The sequence below is a fragment of the Cervus canadensis genome, chromosome X (genome assembly GCF_019320065.1).
Source record: "Cervus canadensis isolate Bull #8, Minnesota chromosome X, ASM1932006v1, whole genome shotgun sequence".
Classification (NCBI taxonomy): domain Eukaryota; kingdom Metazoa; phylum Chordata; class Mammalia; order Artiodactyla; family Cervidae; genus Cervus; species Cervus canadensis.
Window position 1 is genome coordinate 2,204,437 of NC_057419.1, and position 24,131 is coordinate 2,228,567.

The window sequence follows — 24,131 nt, forward strand, 5'->3', positions numbered from 1 at the left end:
TTATCATTGTTTGTAACTTGTCTATTGTATGAGTTGAAAGACAAATTCATAAAACAATAATTGTAAGTCAGTGCTAGTGGAGGCACATTGACTAAAGATGTAAGTTATGGCAATAATATCATAAAGGGGAAAGAACAAAGGTATATAGGAGTATAAGAGCAGAGTTCTGCATGCTATTGAAGCTGTTATTATTAATTAAAACTAAAATGTTACAAATTCAATATGGTTCTTGTAATTCCCAGGATAAACACTAAGAAAATAAATAAAAAACATACAAAAAGGAAAATAAGAAGGGTATAAAAACAGTACACAATGATAAAAGATCAATTAAACACAAATGAAGGCAGTAGTGGAGGTAACGGGGAAGGAGAAGCTATAAGACACAAGAAAAAAAAAAGTGAAATGTTTGAGCAAATTCTTCATTATTAGTAATAAGTTTAAATGTAAATAGAGTAAACTCTCTAATCAAAAGGCATAGATTGGCAGAAGGGGTGAAAAAATATGATCAAACTATATGCTGCCTACAAAATACTCATTTTAATTAAAAGAAACTGGTAGGTTGAAAGTGAAACTATATAGGGAATACTCCATACAAAGAGCAACCAAAAGAGAACTTGGGTGGTTATATAAATATCATATAAAACAGACTTTAAGTCAAAATGTGTTTTAAGGCACAAAGAAGGCTATTTCACATTGATTAAAGGGTCAATTCAACAAGAAGCTATAATTATAAACATACACACAACTAACAAGACTGTCACAATATATGTGAAGCAAAAAACAGACAGAAGAGAAGAGAGAAACAGACAGTTCTGCAATATTACAGAAAGGTTGCTGCTATAAGCCGACTGGGATTCTTGGCCTCGGGAGGAGAGGTATTCGAGCTAGGGCCAGTGATGAGGCTTGATTGCTCAGAGTTTTTGTGTAATAAAGCTTTATTAAGGTATAAAAGAGATAGAGAAAGCTTCTGAAATAGGCATCAGAAGGGGAAAGAAAGAGTGCCCCCTTGCTAGTTTATAGCAAGGAGTTTTATACCTATTAGCAAGCTGCTAATTAGAGAAAGGATTTCCTTTAGGATTGACTAGTTTCCTTTAGGATTGAATGATTTGATATTATGATTGACAGGTTTGATTTCCTTTAGGATTGACTGATTTCCTTTAGGATTGACTAGTTTGAGCTCCTTGAAATCCTAGGGACTCTCAAGAGTGTCCTCCAACACCACAGTTTAAAACCATACCTTTGACTAGATGGACATTTGTGAGCTAAGTATTGTCTCTGCTTTTTAATATGCTGTCTAGGTTGGTCATAGCTGTTCTTTTGAGGAACAAGTGTCTTTTAATTTCATGGCTGCAGTCACCATCTGCAGTGATTTTGGAGCCCAAGAAAATAAAGTCTGTTACTGTTTCCATTGTTTCCCCATCTATTTGCCATGAAGTGATTGGGCCGATGCCATTATCTTCGTTTCTTGAATGTTGAGTTTTAAGCCAATTTTTTCACTCTCCTCTTTCACTTTCATCAAGAGGCTTTTTAGTTCCTCTTCACTTTCTGCCATAAGGGTGGTGTCATCTGCATATCTGAGGTTATTGATATTTCTCCCGGCAATCTTGATTCCAGCTTCTGCTTCATCCAGCCTGGCATTTCGCATAATGCACTCTGCATAGAAGTTAAATAAGCAGGGTGACAACATACAGCCTTGACATACTCCTTTCCCGATTTGGAGCCAGTCTATTGTTCCATGTCTGGTTCTAACTATTGCTTCTTGACCTGCATACAGATTTCTCAGGAGGCAGGTAAGGTGGTCTGGTACTGCCATCTCTTGAAGAATTTTCCACAGTTTGTTGTCATCCACACAGTCAAAAGCTTTGGCATAGTCAATAAAGCAGAAGTAGATGTTTTTCTGGAACTCTCTTGGCTTTTTGATGATCCAACGGATGTTGGCAGTTTGACCTCTGGTTCCTCTGCTTTTTCTAAATCCAGCTTGAACATCTGGAAGTTCACAGTTCATGTACTGTTGAAGCCTGGCTTGGAGAATTTTGAGAATTAGCTTGCTAGCCTGTGAGATGAGGCAATTGTGTGGTAGTCTGAAAATTCTTTGGCATTGCCTTTCTTTGGGATTGGAATGAAAATTGACCTTTTCCAGTTCCGTGGCCACTGCTGAGTTTTCCAAATTTGCTGAATTTGGAAGGCATACTGAATGCAGCACATTAACAGCATCATCTTTTGGGATTTGAAATAGCTCAACTGGAATTCCATCACCTCCACTAACTTTGTTCATAATGATGCCTCCTAAGGCCCACTTGACTTCACAATCTAGGATGTCTGGTTCTAGGTGAGTGATCACACCATCATGGTTATCTGAATCATGAAGATCTTTTTTTGTATAATTCGTCTGTGTATTCTTGCCACCTTTTCCTTTTCTCCTTCACCTTTAGCTTGTCTTCTTTTCTCAGCTATTTGTAAGGCCTCCTCAGACAATCATTTTGCCTTTTTGAATTTCTTTTTTCTTGGGTATGGCCTTGATCACTGCCTCCTGTACCGTGTCATGAACCTCTGTCCATAGTTATTCAGGCCCTCTGTTTACCAGATCTAATCCCTTGAATCTATTTGTCACTTCCACTGTATAATCATAAGGGATTTGATTTAGGTTATACCTGAATGGTCTAGTGACTTAGAAATATTAATAAGGATTGCATTGAATGTGTAGGTGGATTTGGGTAGTGATGCCTTATGGAGAACAATGTTGGATTCGTGATCTCTAAAGAAGATTTAGCTTTGGGACAAGGAACCAGCCTTGATCACTCAAGAGCGTTTGTGTAGCAGAGTTTTATTAAAGTATGAAAAGGGACAGAGAAAGCTTCTGACATAGACATTAGAAGGGGGATGAAGAATTCCCCCACGGGCTAGTCTTATCAAGAGCTTATATACTTTTACCAGACCCATTCCCACAACATACTTCTTAAATTAACAAGATTAGAACTAACAATAGAAAGGTCTCACCAGACCCACTCCCACAATATACAAAATATCTTAAGATCTCAAGATTAGTCAGAAGGTTTTTGTTGAGGAGAAACATGTCCTCAAGCAAGATACATTGTTATGTAGACTAAGACAAAGAAATATAGAAAAAAAGTCTGTCTTTTTCTCATCCTTGAGAACTCCAGACCCCCATCTCCTCCTTGAGAGACCCAGACCCCTTTCTCCCAGCCAGGGACCCTGGACTTCTTATCAACTTGCCTAGGAATTGACTCTCTCAGTAGTTCAGTTCAGTTCAGTTCAGTTCACTCACTCAGTCGTGTCTGACTCTTTGCGACCCCATGAATTGCAGCATGCCAGGCCTCCCTGTCCATCACCAACTCCTGGAGTTTACTCAAACTCATATCCATTGATTGGTGATGCCATCCAGCCATCTCAAACTCTGCCGTCCCCTTCTCCTGCCCCCAATCCCTCTGAGCATCAGAGTCTTTTCCAATGAGTCAACTCTTCACATGAGGTGGCCAAAGTATTGGAGTTTCAGCCTCAGCATCAGTCCTTCCAACGAACACCCAGGACAAATCTCCTTTAGGAGGGACCGGTTGGATCTCCTTGCAGTCCAAGGGACTCTCAAGAGTCTTCTCCAACACCACAGTTCAAAAGCATTAATTTTTCAGCGCTCAGCTTTCTTCACAGTCCAACTCTCACATCCATACATGACCACTGGAAAAATCATAGCCTTGACTAGATGGACCTTTGTTGGCAAAGTAACGTCTCTGCTTTTTAATATGCTATCTAGGTTTGTCATAACTTTCCTTCCAAGGAGTAAGTGTCTTTTAATTTCATGGCTGCAATCACCGTCTGCAGTGATTTTGGAGCCCCCCAAAAAATAAAGTCTGACACTGTTTCTACTGTTTCCCCATATATTTCCCAAAAAGGCAAAATGGTTGTCTGAGGAGGCCTTACAAATAGCTGTGAAAAGAAAAGAAGCGAAAAGCAAAGGAGAAAAGGAAAGATATTCCCATTTGAATGCAGAGTTCCAAAGAATAGCCAGGAGAGATAAGAAAGCCTTCCTCAGCGATCAATGCAAAGAAATAGAGGAAAAAAATAGAATGGAAAAGACTAGAGATCTCTTCAAGAAAATTAGAGATACCAAGGGAACATTTCATGCAAAGATGGGATCGATAAAGGACAGAAATTGTATGGACCTAACAGAAGTAGAAGATATTAAGAAGAGGTGGCAAGAATACACAGGAGAGCTGTACAAAAAAGATCTTCACGACCTAGATAATCATGATGATGTGATCACTCACCTAGAGCCAGACATCCTGGAATGTGAAGTCAAGTGGGCCTTAGAAAGCATCACTACAAACAAAGCTAGTGGAGGTGATGGAATTCCAGTTGAGCTATTTCAAATTCTGAAAAATGATGCTGTGAAAGTGCTACACTCAATATGCCAGCAAATTTGGAAAACTCAGCAGTGGCCACAGAACTGGAAAAGGTCAATTTTCTTCCCTCCCCCCCCCATTTCCCAGCACTTATTTTATTTTATTTTCATTTATTTATATTAGTTGGAGGCTAATTACTTTACAATATTGTAGTGGCTTTTGTCATACATTGATATGAATTAGCCATGGATTTACATGTGTTCCCCATCCGAATCTTCCCTCCCACCTCCCTCCCCATCCCATCCCTCTGGGTCTTCCCAGTGCACCAGCCCTGAGCACTTGTCTCATGCATCCAACCTGGGCTGGAGAATTGTTTCACCCTTGATAGTATACTTGTTTCAATGCTATTCTCTCAGAACATCCCGCCCTCGCCTTCTCCCACAGAGTTCCAAAGTCTGTTCTGTACATCTGTGTCTCTTTTCTGTTTTGCATATAGGGTTATTGTTACCATCTTTCTAAATTCCATATATATGCATTAGTATAGTGTATTGGTCTTTATCTTTCTGGCTTACTTCACTCTGTATAATGGGCTCCAGTTTCATCCATCTCATTAGAAATGATTCAAATGAATTCTTTTTAATGGCTGAGTAATATTCCATTGTGTATATGTACCACAGCTTCCTTATCCATTCGTCTGCTGATGGGCATCTAGGTTGCTTCCATGTCCTGGCTGTTATAAACAGTGCTAGGATGAACATTGGGGTGCACGTGTCTCTTTCAGATCTAGTTTCCTCGGTGTGTATGCCCAGGAGTGGTATTGCTGGGTCATATGGCAATTCTATTTCAAGTTTTTAAAGGAATCTCCACACTGTTCTCCATAGTGGCTGTACTAGTTTGCATTCCCACCAACAGTGTAAGAGGGTTCCTTTATCTCCACACCCTCTCCAGCATTTATTGCTTATAGACTTTTGGATAGCAGCCATCCTGACTGGCGTGTAATGGTACCTCATTGAGGTTTTGATTTGCATTTCTCTGATAATGAGTGATGTTGAGCATCTTTTCATGTGTTTGTTAGCCATCTGTACCTCTTCTTTGGAGAAATGTCTGTTTAGATCTTTGGCCCATTTTTTGATTGGGTCATTTATTTTTCTGGAATTGAGCTGGAGGAGTTGCTTGTATATTTTTGAGATTAATCCTTTGTCTGTTGCTTCATTTGCTATTATTTTCTCCCATTCTGAAGGCTGTCTTTTCACCTTGCTTATAGTTTCCTTTGTTGTGCAGAAATTTTTACGTTTATTTAGGTCCCATTTGTTTATTTTTGCTTTTATTTCCAATATTCTGGGAGGTGGGTCATAGAGAATCTTGCTGTGATTTATGTCAGAGAGTGTTTTGCCTATGTTCTCCTCTAGGACTTTTATGGTTTCTGTTCTTCCATTTAGATCTTTAATCCATTTTGAGTTTATTTTTGTGTATGGTGTTAGAAAGTGTTCTAGTTTCATTCTTTTACAAGTGGTTGACGAGTTTTCCCAGCACCACTTGTTAAAGAGGTTGTAAAAGGTCAGTTTTCGTTGCAATCCCAAAGAAAGGCAATCCCAAAGAATGCTCAAACTACTGCACAATTGCACTGTCAGTAGTCCAGGCATGCGAACAATATTAATTCTTCCAATCCATGAAAACAAAATGTCTTTCCATTTACTGTGTTTGTTTTAATTTCTTTCATCAGTGTTTAAAGTATTTACTGGTGTCCTAAGGCTTTTCCCTAAATAAGATCTTGACATCAGCAAATAGAATATTTTACATTTTCATTTCTGATTTGGATTATTTTTTAAATTAATTTTTATTGGAGTATAATTGCTTTACAATATTGTGTTAGTTTCTATTGTACAGCAAAATTAATCAGCCATACATGTGATATATGTGGTCCCTTTTGGACTTCCTTCCCATCCTGGTTACCACTGTACATTAAATAGAATTCCCTGTGCTATACAGTATACTCTCATCAGTTATCTGTTTTATACATAGTATCAATAGTGTAAATGTATCAATTCCAATATCCAAATTTTTCCCACCCTGATTTTCCCTTTGGTATTCTCATTTTTTTATTCTCTACCTCCATGTCTTTATTTCTGCTTTGCAAATAAGATCATCTACCATTTTTCTAGATTCCGCATATATATACTAATATGTGATATTTGTTTTTCTCTTTCTGACTTACTTCACTTTATGTGACACTCTCTAGATCCTACCGTCTCTTTACAAATGACCCAATTTCATTCCTTTTTATGACTGAATAATATTCCATTATATGTATATATGCACACCACATCTTTATCCATTCCTCTGTTGATGGACATCTAGGTTGGTTCCATGTTCTGGCTATTGTAAATAGTGTTGTTATAAACATTGGGGTACATGTATCATTTTGAATTATGGTTTTCTTTGGTACTGGCACCACCCCCGCCCCACCCACCCCCCTGGAAATATAGATCAATGGATATACACACACAGACACACACACACACACACATATACAACTGAATCACTTTGCTGTATACCTTAAGCTAACACAACATTGTAAGTCAACTATATTTCAATAAAATATAGATCAACAAACACATGAAAAGGTGCTCAACATCACTAATTATTGCTTCGTTGTGCTTAGTCACTCTGTCGTGTCCAACTCTTTGTGACCCCATGGACTGAAGCCCACCAGGCTCCTCTGTCCATGGGAATTCTCCAGGTTAGAACACTGATGTGGGTTGTCATGCTCTCCTCTAGGGGATCTTCCCAATCCAGGGATCGAACCTTGGTCTCCAGGGCTTCAGGTGGATTCTTTACCTTCTGAGCCACCAGGCAAGTCTCACTAATTATTAGAAAAATGCAAATGAAAACTTCAATGAGGTATGACCTCACACTGGTTAGAATGGCCGTCATCAAAAAGTCTACAAACAATAAATGCTGGAGAGGTTTTGGAGAATAAAAACTCTTACACTATAAATAGTAATGTAAATTTGTGCAAGAACATGGTATATCTGTCCATCTGCTAATGTAGTCTTTGATTTCTTTCATCAGTGTTGTCAAGTTTTCTGTTACAGGTCTTTTTTCTCCTTAGGTAGGTTTATTCATCAGTATTTTATTCTTTTTGATGTGATGGTAAATGAGATTGTTTTCCAAATTTATCTTTCTGACTTTCATAACAGTGTATAGGAATGTAAGAGATTTCTGTGTATTAATTTGTATCCTCTAACTTCACCAAATTCATTGATGAGTTCTAGTAGTTTTCTGGTAGCATCTTTAGGATTTTCTATGCATAGTATCATGTCATTTGCAAACAGTGACAATTTTACTTCTTTTTCAATTTTGGTCCCTTTTAGTTTTTCTTCTCTGCTTGCCATGGCTAGGACTTCTAAAATCATGTTGAATAAAAGTGGCAAGAGTGTATATCCATATCTTGTTTCTGATCTTGGAGGAAATGCTTTCAGTTTTTCACCACACAAAGAAATAGGGAAAAAAGAGAACCAACAAAGAATTCAAAATAAGAATAGTCATTAAGAAATAAACTTAGTAAAACAAACAAACAAAAAAAGAAAACTAGAGTACAAACAAAAAGCAAACAGATAACAAAAAAGTGAAGAAAACAAAATACACACATAAAAATCAATTTAAAAAATAAAGAATGAAAGCAAGAAAAAAATCTCCAAAACAACAAAAGATAAAAATAGAAAAACAAAAAATAAATAAAAATAGAAGATGAAAAAAATTAAAAGCAACAATACCAACAACTGAAGAAAATGAAACATGGAAACAAAACAAAATAATAGTAATAAGAATATTTTTCTGGGGCATTGGCTTTCAGTGTGCTTGTTCCCACAGTGAGCCAGAGCCAAACCCTGCCTCTCAAGGAGGCCTTCCAATAACTCTAGGAAGGTCTCTAGGCCTGTTGTGGGCACTGTGGGGCCAGCTCAGACGCTGACCTGGCCCAATTCCTGCATGTATTTGTCTGGTAAGTCCACTGGTGCAAACGTTAGACTGGTCTCAATTGTGGCAACATTTATTGTCTATTCAGGTATCTCACAGATTCAGGATTTACCAGGTAGATCTCAAGGCTTTAATCTGCATCTTGTGCAAATGCATAGGAAATTTCTATCCCTTTCCCATAGTTGTACTACCTGAGGCTCAGGTTTGGGTTTGACCCTACCTCAGTGTCAGATTTTATTTTTGGGGGGCTCCAAAATCACTGCAGATGGTGATTGCAGCCATGAAATTAAAAGACACTTACTCCTTGGAAGGAAAGTTATGACAAACCTAGATAGCATATTAAAAAGCAGAGACATTACATTGCTAACAAAGGTCCGTCTAGTCATGGCTATGATTTTTCCAATGGTCACGTGTGGATGTGAGAGTTGGACTGTGAAGAAAGCTGAGCGCCGAAACATTGGCGCTTTTGAACTGTGGTGTTGGAGAAGACTCTTGAGAGTCCCTTGGACTGCAAGGAGATCCAACCAGTCCCTCCTAAAGGAGATTTGTCCTGGGTGTTCGTTGGAAGGACTGATGCTGAGGCTGAAACTCCAATACTTTGGCCACCTCATGTGAAGAGTTGACTCATTGGATAAGACCCTGATGCTGGGAGGGATTGAGGGCAGGAGGAGAAGGGGACAACAGAGGATGAGATGACTGGATGGCATCACCAACTCGATGGACATGAGTTTGAGTAAACTCCAGGAGTTTGTGATGGACAGGGAGGCCTGGCATGCTGTGATTCATGGAGTCACAAAGAGTTGGACCCGACTGAGCGACTGAACTGAACTGAACTCTGTGTGCTCTACCTGTGCTCTAACCTGCCTAGGTTAGAGGGAGCAATAGGAAAGCAGTTTTGCCACAATTTTGGTTTTCTGTTCACCAATGCCAAACAGAAATTTGGAGACAGAGTTATAATGAGAAGGAAAGAGTAACTTTATTACTTTGCCAGGCAAAGAGGGAACACAGTAGGCTAGCTCCTCAAGAACTGTGACCCTCTCATTGGTGAGTCCAGTTTAGTTCGGTTCAGTTGCTCAGTTGTGTCCAATTCCTTGCAACTCCAAGGAACAAGCATGCCAGGCTTTCCTGTCCATCATCAACTCCCAGAGCTTGCTCAAACTCATGTCCATCGAGCTGGTGATGCCATCCAACCATCTCATCCTCCGTTTTTCCATTTTCCTCCAACTGTCAATCTTTCCCAGCATCAGGGTTTTTTTCCACCATGTGGCCAAAGGGTCTTTTCGCATCAGGTGGCCAAAGTATTCAAGCTTCAGCTTCAGCATCAGTCCTTCCAATGATTATTCAGGACTGATTTCCTTTAGGATTGTCTGGGTGGATCTCCTTGCAGTCCAAGGGACTCTCAAGAGTCTTCTCCAACAACACAGTTCAAAAGCATCAATTTTTTTTGGCAAAACTCTGTTAGCCTTTGCCCTGCTTCATTCTGTCCTTGAAGGCTAAATTTGCCTGTTACTCCAGGTATCTCTTGACTTCCTACTTTTGCATTCAGGTTCCCAATAATGAAAAAGACATCGTTTGTGGGTGTTTGTTCTAGAAGGTCTTCATAGACCTATTCAACTTCAGATTCTTCAGCATTTCTGGTTGGGGCCTAGACTTGGATTACTGTGATATTGAATGGTTTGCCTTGGAAACGAACAGAGATCATTTTGTTGTTTTTGAGATTGCATTCAAGTACTGCATTTCAGACTCTTTTGTTGACTATGAGGGCTACTCCATTTCTTCAAAAAGATTCTTGTCCACAGTAGTAGATATAATGGTCACCTGAGTTAAATTCACCCATTCCAGTCCATTTTAGCTCACTGATTCCTAGTATGTTGATGCTTACTCTTGTCATCTCCTGTTTGAACACTTCCAATTTACCTTGATTCATGAACCAAACATTCCAGGTTCCTATGTAATATTGTTCTTACAGCACTGGACTTTACTTCCTTCACCAGTCATATCCACAAGCGAGTGTTTTTGCTTTGGCTCCATCTCTTTGTTCTTTCTGGAGTTGTTTCTCCACTCTTCTCCAGTAGCATATTGGGCACCTACCAACATGGGGAGTTCATCTTTCAGTGTCCTATCTTTTTGCCTTTTCATACTATTCATGGGGTTTTCAAGGCAAGAATACTGAAGTGGTTTGTCATTCCCTTCTCCAGTGGACCATGTTTTATCAGAACTCTCTACCATGACCCATCTGTCTTGGGTGGCCCCACATGGCATGGCTCATAATTTCACTGAGTTAGACAAGGCTGTGGTCCATGTAATCAGTTTTCCTTGATTGTGGTTTTCATTCTTTCTGCCCTCTGATGGATAAGGATAAGAGGCTCATGGAAGCTTCCTGATGGCAGAGACCAGAGGGAAACTGGATCTTGTCTGATGGGCAGGGCCATCTTTAATCCATTTTTCTGTTGATGGGTGGGGCTGTGTTTCCTCCCTGTTATTTGACCTGAGGCCAAACTAATGTGGAGGTAATGAAGATAGTGGTGACCTCCTTCAAAAGGTCCAGTGCACTCACTGCACTCAGTGCTCCTGACCATGCAGCAGGCCACCACTGACCCATGCTCCACCAGAGACTCCTGAACACTCATGAGCAAGTCTGGGTCAGGCTCTTGTGGGGTCACTGCTCCTTTCTCCTGGGTCCTGGTGCACAAAAGATTTTGTTTGTAGCCTCCAAGAGTCTGTTTTCCCAGTCCTGTGTAAATTCTGGTGGCTCTATGGTGGGTTGAGGGCAACCTCCTCCAAGAGGGATTATGCCATAACCAGATCTGCTGCACCCAGAGCCCCTGCCCCTGTGGCAGGCCACTATTGATCTGTATCTCCGCAGGAGACACTCAAACACTCAAAGGCAAGACTGGCTCAGTCTCTGTGGGGTCTCCTGCTGTGCACGAGGTTTTGTCTGAGCCCTCCAAGTACCTCTGGCTGATATGGGGTTTAATTCTAAACTTGATTTCGCCCCTCCTACCATCTTGCTGGGGCTTCTCCTTTGCCCTTGAATGTGGGGTATCTTTTTTTGGTGGGATCCAACATTCTCCTCAAGTTCCCATGGAACATTCACCAACATAGGCCTTTATCCAGGGCCATGACACAAATCTCAAGAAGTTGAAGAGAAGTGATTTCATACAGAGTGTGTCCTCTGACCATAATGGAACAAAATGGAAAATAAATAATGGAAAGACAACATTAACTTCTCTGAGCACATTGAAATGAAACAACATATTTATAAATAATCCATGGGTCAAGTTGATCACAAAGGAAATAAAATGCACATAAATAGAATAAAAATGAAGCCTCTGAAGCAGTGCTGACATAGAAATTTATAGCATTGAATTGCCTACACTAGAAGAAAAAAAAGTTCTCAGGTAAATATTTCTATCCTAAGACACTAGGAAAAAAAGAGAAAAATAAACCAAAAGGAATCACAAGAAAGAGATTATAAACACCAGAATGTAAATCAAATTGAAAATAAGAAAGCAACAGAGATAAGCAAATAAACTCTTATTTTTTCAGAACTATCACTGAAATTGAAAACCCTCTAGCAAGACTGACAAAAATATGAGAGATGAATAATACAAATCACCAGTATTAGGAGTTAAACAGAGGATACGGTTCCAGTTGTTATTTTTCAGTCACTCAGTTATGTCCGACACTTTGCGACCCCATGGACTGCAGCACGCCAGACTTCCCTACCCTTCACCTTCTCCTGGAGCTTGCTCAAACTCATGTTCATTGAGTCAGCAATGCTATCCAGCTGCAGAGTCATGGTTCCAGTGCTAGTGTGTGCTTAGTCAATCAGTCGTGTCTGACTCTTTGCGACCCCATGGACATGTAGCCAGGCTCCTCTGTCCATGGGGATTCTCCAGGCAAAAATACTGGAGTGGGCTGCCATGCCCTCCTCCAGCAGTCTGCAGCTATTACAATGTATAATATGGAAATACTATTAACAACTATGGGCTTCCCAGGTGGCGCTAGTGGTAAAGAAGTAGCCTGCCTTGGAGGAGATACAAGAGACACAGGTTGGATCCCTGGGTTGCAAAGATCCCCTGGAGAAGGGAATCTTCTTCACACTTCAGTATTTTTCCCTGGAGACTCTCATGGACAGAGGAGACTGGCTGGCTACAATCCATAGGATTGCAAAGTGTCAGACATGACTGAAGTTACTTAGCATGCATGCATGCATTAATAGTTATATGATTATAAACTCAACAATTTAGAAGATAAGGACTAATTCCTGAAAAATAAAAAACTATCAAAACTCAAATAACATTAAATAAATAGACATTTGAATATCACTATTAAAGAACTTGAATTTTTAATTTAAAAAAGTCTTCCAAAAAGAAATTTCTAAGCTCAGATGATTTAAATAGAAAATTATAATAATTTCACAGTTTGTATGGAAATACAAGAAAACCTCGAATAGTCAAAGCAATCTTGAGAAAGAAGAATGGAACTGGAGGAATCAACCTGCCTGACTTCAGGCTCTACTATAAAGCCACAGTCATCAAGACAGTATGGTACTGGCACAAAGACAGAAATATAGATCAATGGAACAGAATTGAAAGCCCAGAGATAAATCCACGAACCTATGGACACCTTATCTTTGACAAAGGAGGCAAGGATATACAATGGAAAAAAGACAACCTCTTTAACAAGTGGTGCTGGGAAAACTGATCAACCACTTGTAAAAGAATGAAACTAGAACACCTTCTAACACCATACACAAAAATAAACTCAAAATGGATTAAAGATCTAAATGTAAGACCAGAAACTATAAAACTCCTAGAGGAGAACATAGGCAAAACACTCTCCGACATAACTCACAGCAGGATCCTCTATGACCCACCTCCCAGAATATTGGAAATAAAAGCAAAAATTAACAAATGGGACCTAATGAAACTTAAAAGCTTTTGCACAACAAAGGAAAGTATAAGCAAGGTGAAAAGACAGCCCTCAGAATGGGAGAAAATAATAGCAAATGAAGAAACAGACAAAGGATTAATCTCAAAAATATACAAGCAACTCCTCCAGCTCAATTCCAGAAAAATAAATGACCCAATCAAAAAATGGGCCAAAGATCTAAACAGACATTTCTCCAAAGAAGACGTACAGATGGCTCACAAACACACGAAAAGATGCTCAACATCACTCATTATCAGAGAAATGCAAATCAAAACCACTACAATATTGTAAAGTAATTAGCCTCCAACTAATAGAAATAAATGGAAAAAAAAGCAAAAAACAAAAAACCACAATGAGGTACCATTACATGTCAGTCAGGATGGCTGCTATCCAAAAGTCTACAAGCAATAAATGCTGGAGAGGGTGTGGAGAAAAGGGAACCCTCTTACACTGTTGGTGGGAATGCAAACTAGTACATCCGCTATGGAGAACAGTGTGGAGATTTCTTAAAAAACTTGAAATAGAATTGCCATATGACCCAGCAATCCCACTCCTGGGCATACACATCAAGGAAACCAGATCTGAAAGAGACACGTGTACCCCAGTGTTCATCACAGCACTGTTTACAATTTGCAGGACATGGAAGCAACCTAGATGCCCATCAGCAGACGAATGGATAAGGAAGCTGTGGTACGTATACGCAATGGAATATTACTCAGCCATTAAAAAGAATACATTTGAATCAGTTCTAATGAGATGGATGAAACTGGAGCCCATTATACAGAGTGAAATAAGCCAGAAAGATAAAGACCAATCCAGTATACTAATGCATATATATGGAATTTAGAAAGATGGTAACGGTAACCCTATGTGCAAGACAGAAAAAGAGACACAGATGTACAGAACAGACTTCTGGATTCTATGGGAGAAGGCGAGGGTGGGATGATCTGAGAGGACAGCATCAAAACATGTATATTATCAAGTGTGAAACAGATTGCCAGTCCAGGTTGGATGCATGAGACAAGTGCTCAGGGCTGGTGCACTGGGATGACCCAGAGGGATGGGATGGGGAGGGAGGTGGGAGGGGGTTCAGGATAGGGAACACATGTAAATCCATGGCTGATTCATGTCAATGTATGGCAAAACCCACTACAATTTTGTAAAGTAATTAGCCTCCAACTAGTAAAAATAAATGGGAAAAAAATTAAAGAAGTCTCACCAATCCAGACAATCTTTTTCAAAAATTAAACGAAAGAAAACCTTCCCAATTCACTTGATAAGGCCAATATTAGCCTGACAGCAAAACCAGACAAAGACAATGCTGAAAAAAAAGCCATTACATATCACATCTCTTATGAACATGAACACAATTATCATTAACAAAATGTTAGAAAGAGAAATCTATGACTGTATGAAAACAAATTATACATCGTGATCAAGTGAGAGTTTTTCCAGCTATGAAGTGTTGTTTCAAAATTAAAAAAAATCAATTAATGTAATCCACAAAGGCTAAAGAACAAAAGTAATATGATTACATCTAGGAACACAGAAGATTATTTACAAACTCTAACACCAATTCATGATAACTTTTCATAAAGTTAGGAATAGGGATGAATTACCTGTAAAGAACATCTACATAAATCCTACAGCTAACTTCATACTTAATAGTGAGAGACTGAATGGTTACCACTAAGATTGGGAACAAGGAAAGGATGTCCAACCTCTACTCTCTTATTTAAAAACAGGAAGTTTTAGCCCCTAAAATAAGAATAAATGAAAAGCATGTAGATGAGAAATGAAGAAACGAAATGCCCATATCTGCAGATGACACTCTACATAGAAAATACTAAGAAATCTACACAAAAAAACCCCTAAACAAGCCCCTTAGCACCCCTTAGCACCCATAAACTCCCAAAGCAAAAAGCCAAAATTGAGTTAAATCAAGTCTGTGGATACTAAATCAGCACTCAAAAGTCAATTGTGGCTTGGAGCCTAGGCCTGAACTTCCTGGTCAAGAGCCCTCAGAACATGGACAGGACTGCAGCTATTTCCAGTTGTCCTGCTCCCTGCCCCTACTTTTCTCTCCGCTCAGGGGGAGTGCACAGAGTGGGCAGGGCAGAGCCAAGAGGATATGAGGAGTACCTGCCCCTCCCTGGTGCAGTTGCCTGTGCCCAGGTCTATATGCCCTTATGGCATATCTGGTCAGGCCCCTAGTGCCTGGGAAGTCCAACACCAGCCAGAGCAGCCGTGTCTGGGGTGGTGTCCAGAAGTGGTTGCAGGGCCATTCCTCTGCATTCAGGTGGATGCCACCAGGTGGAGCTGGCCTGCTAGGAAAAATATAGCTAAGAGGAAATGCACTACCTTCCCCAATACTTGTGCAAGTGACTCAGAACTTATTTACTAGGCATTGTGGTATAGCAAAATGAAATACAAGAAATCAAAAGTAAGATAATTTAAGGCAGTAAAAGTGAAATAAAACATAAACATTGTCAGAAAGACCCACTGGAGACAACAAAGGATGGGAAATAAAATGAAACAGTGTTTTATCATATGAATTTCAGCAAGCTTTTTGAAATTTAAAAACATGACTACTTTTCCTTTAGAGGACTGCTCTTTGCAGTGCCAGTTCCATCAAACCAACAAGTCCCTAGATATCAGCTGTTTTATATTCTTGATTATACTAGGGAACATAAGATTAAATATCCTCCAGCTAGGAATGAGAAGACAAAAGCACCTATCAGACTTTTATAGGTTTTTTTTTTTTTTTTGCATTTCACTAACATTTGTCTTTTATTTTTGGTAAACATTTCCATTATATCCTACTTCACAGACTCTTGTACCTTTAGGCACTAGGTTTACTAAATATCACATCTGACTGTTTACTCAAATTATTTCCTTTACTTATGGCTTAACTTATGGCTATACAGTTTTCCCGATTGTTGTTTTAGCTGCTAAGACGTGTCTGATGCTTTTTTTGTGACTCTGTGGACTGTAACCCCCAGGCTCCTCTGTCCATCAAATTTCCCAGGCAAGAATATTGGAGTGGGTTGCCATTTCCTTTTCCAGGGGATCTTCCCAACCCAGGCATAGAACCCGGGTCTCCTGCAATGCAGGCAGATTCTTTACCATACCATCTGAGCCACTAGGAGTCCAGCTATCTACCAAAGCCTGAAGGCTCAAAATGTTTATTTTTTCCATGTGCCTTCTACTTAAGTGTTCATAGTTACTCTCTGTCATTTTCCATGGTGATGGTGATGATTTTATCTCTTGGTCAGAAGTCATTACTTTGGTACTGGCTCTTAGGAAAACTTCTAATATGAATGAGACTACCCTGTATTTTGTCTTTCATTCTGATAGTTACACTACGAATTCTAAAAAATGTATTCCTGACCAAGATAGCATCTGTTTTCTTGATACCTGGTTGCCATCTGTACTACTTCAAGCAACCATCCTTTTATTTAAAGTACACATTCCAGTCTATATTGAGATGAACATTCCCTGGTTTTATTTTCCCAATAGTTTTCTCATTGCTGCAATTTATTGGTTTAAATGCCACAAACTTAATTTGGGAGACACAACGTTACCTGTAGATGCACTTATGAGCTGGAAATGCTGCTTCACCCCACCTTTGATTCATAATCTTGAGCAAACTGAAAAGCCTACACTGAAAATAATTTGTCATATGTCATTAATATTTCAATAAAGCTGGGGAAAAGTAATTTGTTGTCATGTCGGAACTAAGCAAAACTTACAACTACAAGAATCATAGTTTTACAAACAAGAAGGAATGATGACTATAACATGTGAAAAAATGCTACCGAAGCTTCTTATCCCCTAATTTTCATAACTTTCCTGAATGTTTCTTTTGGGGCTGTGCTATTATTTATTAAATGGTGATTTTAAAACAAAATAATTCCAGTGTTGTACCTTCTCAGTAACACTGTATATTATAAATATCAATTTGTTATTAATATCAAGACAAAAGACAACATTTTGGTCATATTGATGTTTCTGATACACAAAACACTGCTTGATGCAAACTGTTCTGTACATCTGAAATACACTGCCAACTTTAATATATGACTTAAACATTTTTATCAAGATTTAAAGATATTTGCATTTCTGTACACTAAAAATGATAGTGAAAACCAAAGTTAAACCCACTTTATCACTTAAAAGTCACCCTCCAAAATGAAACATCTATACATTGATAAAACATATATAGGATTCACAAGAAGACAATAATAGGATACTGATGCATGATCCTAAAGAATACCCCAACAAATCGAGAGACCTATCATGTTCACAAGTTGGAAGATTCCACAAAAATGAGGCCAATGCTCTCCAAACAGTTTTACAGATTTAATATGATTCCTATCAAAATCCCAGGAAGGTTGTTTTGTAGATATAGATGAACATATTCTAAAATTTATATGGACATTCAGAGGCCCAAGGACAGTTGAAACAATCTTGATTAAGAGTAAAGTAGCAGGGGTCCAGTCAAGATGGCAGAGGAATAGGTGGCATGGAATGCATCTGTCTCCGCAGATGCAACAAGAATAGATCTACAGTTGCAACAGTTCTCACAGAACACCAGCTGAATACTGGCAGGAGTTGTTGACAACTGGAAAAGATTATACAAATCTACACATGACTGGGTAGGACGAAAGAAAGGAGGGAGAAGGAGGAGGCAAGCAAGAAGGACCAGACCTGCACCCAGGGGTGGGGGAGCTGAAGCAGAGGAGAGACTTCCACATCTGAGGAAATTGGTTGAGGTGGAAGGGAAACATTTGAAGGTGTCACAGGAGGGTGAAGTAAATGATCTATGACAGTCTGAATAGAGTGAGAGACACACAGACAGCCTGTGCTACAGCTTTATATACCCCAGACAGAGATGCATGTCCAGCTGCACATGGGACCTAGGAGCTGGAACATGGGGAGTGGAGAGAAAGCCTGGGGGTGAGGACTGCTGTTGACTGTGAGAGATGTCCTGAGGGAATGGGAGGGAGGAAATCTGCAATATGTATTGCCTTTGGAGGTAAACCAGGCAGCCATAGAAGCAGGGTGCTATTGCTGAGACACACACAGGGGATGGAGCCAACACTGTAGCATCTCTCTCCCGCATACTGGTCCCAGTAGCTGAGCTATAGAGAAGGACTAGTGAGGACTGCCATTTGAGCACCTGGTGCAATGAGCAATAGAGAAGGGCAGGCCAGAGTGGCCCTTTGAGTGTCTGCTGCTGGAGATAGAAAAGGCTCCTAACAGAGCCATATCTCTTCCACTCGTGGTTGCTGGCTTCTCTGAGCACCTGGTGCTGCCTGGGTCCCCATTATACAAGGAGTTGCACCATTTCCAGGCCCTGTCCTCACTAAGGCAGACCCAAGTCCTCCAGGGCAGCCTCAAGAGCAGACTCCTTCAAGTAGCCCACATGCAGAGCTGAGGATAAGACCACAATTGAGTTCCAGGGACAGGGCAACTAAGGAATAGGATTAAAAACCAAAAACGTTTTCATCAGCTGTATAAGCTGCAAATTAAACCCACACAATCAACTAGGTAGACTCTGTCTGGGGAATATAAAAAAGGACAATGAGTTTTCCCACAAAAGAAAATGCTCTACCCCTGGTAGCTGTGGATATGGAGACAAGCACATGTGAGAGTAGGGCTGGATTAGAATCTGAGCTATCCTTACAACAGGTCAAGAGACCAATCCTCCATAGAATTGGAGGGCCTCCTGGGAAGGTGGAGGTGGGCTGTGTCTCACAGAAAGGTCAAAGATGCTGGAAACTGAGACCCCAGGAAAACATTCATTATTATTTTTATGTTTTGATTCATTCTGTTGCTGGTTCTGTTTTTTTCTCCCTGTTTTTTCTCCGTTTTTTTTTTTTTTTTTTTTTTTTTTTTGGTTGTTATTATTTATACTTAGGCTTTGGGGATTTTTTTAAAAGCACACTCTTTATTTCTTTTATATGTTTCTGCTATTTCAGCTTTCTGCTGTTCTGTGGTTTTTGACTCTTTTGTTGATTTTTTTATATACTTCTTTTTAAACTTTGCTTTTCTTTTTTCCCATGTTTCTCTGTTCTGTTTTCTTTGCTTAGTGCCTCATTTGGCACACAGCTTTGGTTTTGTTTTCTTTTTTGTGTTTTAGTTGGTTTTGTTTTTAATTGGTTGATTTCATTTTTGGTTTTGTTGGGTTTTGTTTGGTTTTGTCTGGTGGGTCATTCTCCCTTTCTTTGTGTTCATTGGTCTGATTTGGTTTCTTGTGTATGTGTGTTCCTTTTTTGGGGGGGGGTGGTTTCTGTTTGTCTGATTTATTTTATCATTTGCTTGGATTTTGTTTTTTGTTTTCTGGGTTTCTTTTGTTTCTTTTTTAAGCCTTTTTCTGTTACCAAGCCAAATGGCTCATGGGGTCTCAGTTCCCTGAGCAAAAGTTGGGCTTGCGCCTCTGGGGTGAGAGTACCGAGTATAGGATGCTAGAATACAAGAGAACTTATGATCCTAGGGAGTATTAATTGTGAGAACTCTCACAATGTCCTCCATCTACATCCAATACCCAGTACCACTCAACTTCCTGCAGCACCCAGTGCTGGATACTTCAATCAAAAAAGCAAGAAAGAAAAACAAACCCATATATGAGCACACTGTCTGCCCACAGACACCCCAAAGCACACCACCTCACATAGTACTGCCCATCAGAGGGGAACAAAACTCACCTCCATCCACTAGAATGTAGAGACAAGTCCTTCCCAAAATGAAGCCCACACAAACCACTGGACCAACCTCAAGCACCGGGGGCATAGACTAGAAGCAAGAACTATGACTCTGTAGCCTAAGAAAAGGAGACTTCAAATATAGTAATTAGACAAAATAACAGAAAATTATTTTGCATATGAAGGAGCAAGTTAAAAACTTACAAGATCAAAAAAATGAAGAGGAAATAGGCAAACAGTCTGAAAAAAAATCAATGTAAAGATATTAAAGATGATCCAAAATCTTGAAATTAAAATGCAAGAATCATTTGACACATTTAACAAAGACCTATAAGAGATAAAGAATAAACAGTAGTGAACAACACAATTAGTGAAACCAAAGATACTCTAGAAGGAATGTATAGCTGAATAACTGAAGCAGAAGAATGGTTAAGTGAGATGTTAGATAGAATGGTGAAAATAACTGGGAGAGAGAAAAGAAAAAAAGAATGAAAAGAATCAAAGACAACCTCAGACACCTCTGGGACAATATTAAGTGCACCAAATTTGAATTATAACAATCCCAGAAGAAGAGGGAGAGAGAGAAAGGGTCTATGAAAATCCTTGAAGAGATAATAGACAAAAACTTTCCTGACATAGGCAAGGAAATAGTCAATCCCAAGAGGTGCAGAGAGTCCCATATACGATAACCCAAGGAGAAACATGCCAAGACATATACTAATCAAATGACCAAAAAATAAACATGAAAAATATTAAAAGTAATAAATAAAAGCAAAAGAAATGCAACAAATAACATACAAGTGAATCCACACAAGGCTAACAGCTGATCTTTCAAGAGCAACTCTGCAGACCAGAAGAGAGTGGCAGGATACAATTAAAGTAATATAAGAAAAACCTACAACCAAGAAAAGGAAAAATATTCCCATTTGAATGCAGAGCTCCAAAGAATAGCCAGGAGAGATAAGAAAGCCTTCCTCAGCGATCAATGCAAAGAAATAGAGGAAAACAATAGAATGGGAAAGACTAGAGATCTCTTCAAGAAAATTAGAGATACCAAGGGAACATTTCATGCAACAATGGGTTCAATAAAGGACAGAAATGGTATGGACCTAACAGAAGCAGAAGATATTAAGAAGAGGAGGCAATAATATACAGAAGAACTGTACAAAAAAGATCTTCATGACCCAGATAATCACAATGGTGTGATCACTCACCTAGACCCAGACATCCTGGAATGTGAAGTCAAGTGGGCCTTAGAAAGCATCACTACAAACAAAGCTAGTGGATGTGATGGAATTCCAGTTGAGCTATTTCAAATCCTGAAAGATGATGCTGTGAAGGTGCTGCACTCAATATGCCAGCAAATTTGGAAAACTCAGCAGTGGCCACAGGACTGGAAAAGGTCAGTTTTCATTCCAATCCCTAAGAAAGGCAGTGCCAAAGAATGCTCAAACTACCGCATAATTGCAATCATCTCCCACGCTAGTAAAGTAATGCTCAAAATTCTCCAAGACAGGCTTCAGCAATACGTGAATGGAGAACTTCCAGATGTTCAAGCTGGTTTTAGAAAAGGCAGAGGAACCAGAGATCAAATTGCCAATATCCACTGGATCATCAAAAAACAAGAGAGTTCCAAAAAAACATCTATTTCTGCTTTATTGACTATGCCAAAGTCTTCGACTGTGTGGATCTCAATAAACTGTGGAAAATTCTGAAGGAGATGGGAATACCAGACCATCTGACCTGCCTCTTGAGAAACCTATATGCAGGTCAGGAAGGAACAGTTAGAACAGGACATGGAACAACAGACTGGTTCCAAATAGGAAAAGCAGTATGTCAAGGCTGTGTATTGTCATCCTGCTTATTTAACTTATATGCAGAGTACATCATGAGAAATGCTGGGCTGGATGAAGCACAAGCTGGAATCAAGATTGCCGGGAAAAATATCAATCACCTCAGATATGCAGATGACACCACCCTTATGGCAGAAAGTGAAGAGGAACTAAAAAGCCTCTTCATGAAAGTGAAAGAGGAGAGTGAAAAAGTTGGCTTAAAGCTCAACATTCAGAAAACTAAGACCATGGCATCTGGTCCCATCACCTCATGGGAAATAGATGGGGAGACAGTGGAAACTGTGTCAGACTTTATTTTTTTGGGCTCCAAAATCACTGCAGATGGTGACTGCAACCATGAAATTAAAAGACACTTACTCCTTGGAAGGAAAGTTATGACCAACCTAGATAGCATATTAAAAAGCAGAGACATTACTTTGCCAACAAAGGTCCATCTGGTTAAGGCTATGGTTTTTCCAGTGGTCATGTATGGATGTGAGAGTTGGACTGTGAAGAAAGCTGAGCACCGAAAAATTGATGCTTTTGAACTATGGTGTTGGAGAAGACTCTTGAGAGTCCCTTGGACTGCAAGGAGATCCAACCAGTCCATCCTGAAGGAGATCAGTCCTGGGTGTTCATTGGAAGGACTGATGCTGAAGCTGAAACTCCAATACTTTGGCCACCTCATGCAAAGAGTTGACTCATTGGAAAAGGCCCTGATGCTGGGAGGGATTGGGGGCGGGAGGAGAAGGGGATGACGGAGGATGAGATGGCTGGATGGCATCACTGACTTGATGGGCATGAGTTTGAGTAAACTCCAGGAGTTTGTGATGGACAGGGAGGCCTGGCATGCTGCGATTCATGGGGTCGCAAAGAGTCAGACACGACTGAGCGACTAAACTGACTGACTGACAACCAAGATTACTCTACCCAGCAAGGATCTCTCTGAAATCAAGGAGAAATAAAAAACTTTACAGATAAGCAAAAATTTAGAGAATTCAGCACTACCAAACAAGCTTTACAACAAATGCTAAAGGGCCTTATCTAGGCAAGAAACAAAATAAAAAGATAAGAGCTACTGAAATAAACCTGTAACAATTGAGAAAATGCCAGTAGGAATACATATCCTAACAATTTCTTTAAATGCAAGTGGATTAAATGCTCCAACTAAAAAACACAGACTGGCTAATGGATACAAAAACAAGTCCTGTATGTGCTGTTTAGAATAGACCCACTTCAGACCTAGGAACATATTCAGACTGAATGTGAGGGGATGGAAAAAGATATTCCTTTTAAAGGGAAAATTTTTTAAAAAGCTGGAGCAGCATTTCTCATATCACTCAAAGTAGAGTTTAAGGAAATTACAAGAGACAAGGAAAGACACTATATAATGATCACAGGATTAATGCAAGACAAAGACCTAACAACTGGGAAAATTCACATACCCAGCATAGGAACATATCAATACATAAGGCAAATGCTAACAAACATAAAAGGGGAAATCAACTATAACACAATGATGCCATTGATTAGTTGCTAACTTGTGTCTGACTCTTTTGCGACTCTATGGATTGTAGCCCACTTGGCTCCTATGTCCATGGGATTTACCAGGCAAGAACACTGCAGTGGGTTACCATTTCCTTCTCCAGGGGATCTTCCCAACCCAAGGACTGAACTTGCGTCTTCTGAATTGGCAGGTGAATTCTCTACCACAGGGCAAACAGGAGCCCAACACAATGATAGTGGGGGAATTTATACCTCACTTACACCAACAGACAGGTCATTCAGGCAGAAAATTAATAAGGATATGAAAGCCTTAAATTATACATTAGATCAGATGGACCTAACTGGTATCTACAGGACATTCCATCCAACACCAGCAGCATACGCTTTTTTCTCATGTTCACTAGGAATATTTTCCAGAATAGACCATATTTTGGGTCACAAGTCAAGACTTGGTAGGTTTAAGAAAACTGAAATTGTATCCAGATGGAGGAAGGTTGCTAGTGTGTAGTGCAGTAATGTAGGTAGGTAAGAGTGAAAATGAACAGCAATTCTCCTCTGGTCTTGAATTTAAGATAAAACACTTCTGTAAGGTTGAAAAGTTTTCTCCTCAATGCTCAGGAGCTCAGATACAGGCAGGGAGTGAGTAAGCAGGAAGGTGCAAGGAGCACAAGAGGTGTGTTTATTGGGGACAGCTTCCAGCCCCGGCTCAGTGGAGTGAGGAGGGGCCTGGTAGATGGTGTAAATGGATGTGTGGTTGGTGAGCTGGAGGTCTCCAGGAGGTTGAGACTATCAATGCACTGGCACTAGAGCTA

General features: G+C 39.7%; 1 pseudogene; it reads left to right on the forward strand.

The window, feature by feature from the left end:
* The window catches only part of LOC122434693, a 31,443-nt pseudogene extending 14,403 nt beyond the window's left edge, over positions 1 to 17,040 (forward strand).
* The last annotated feature ends 7,091 nt before the right edge of the window (positions 17,041 to 24,131 follow it).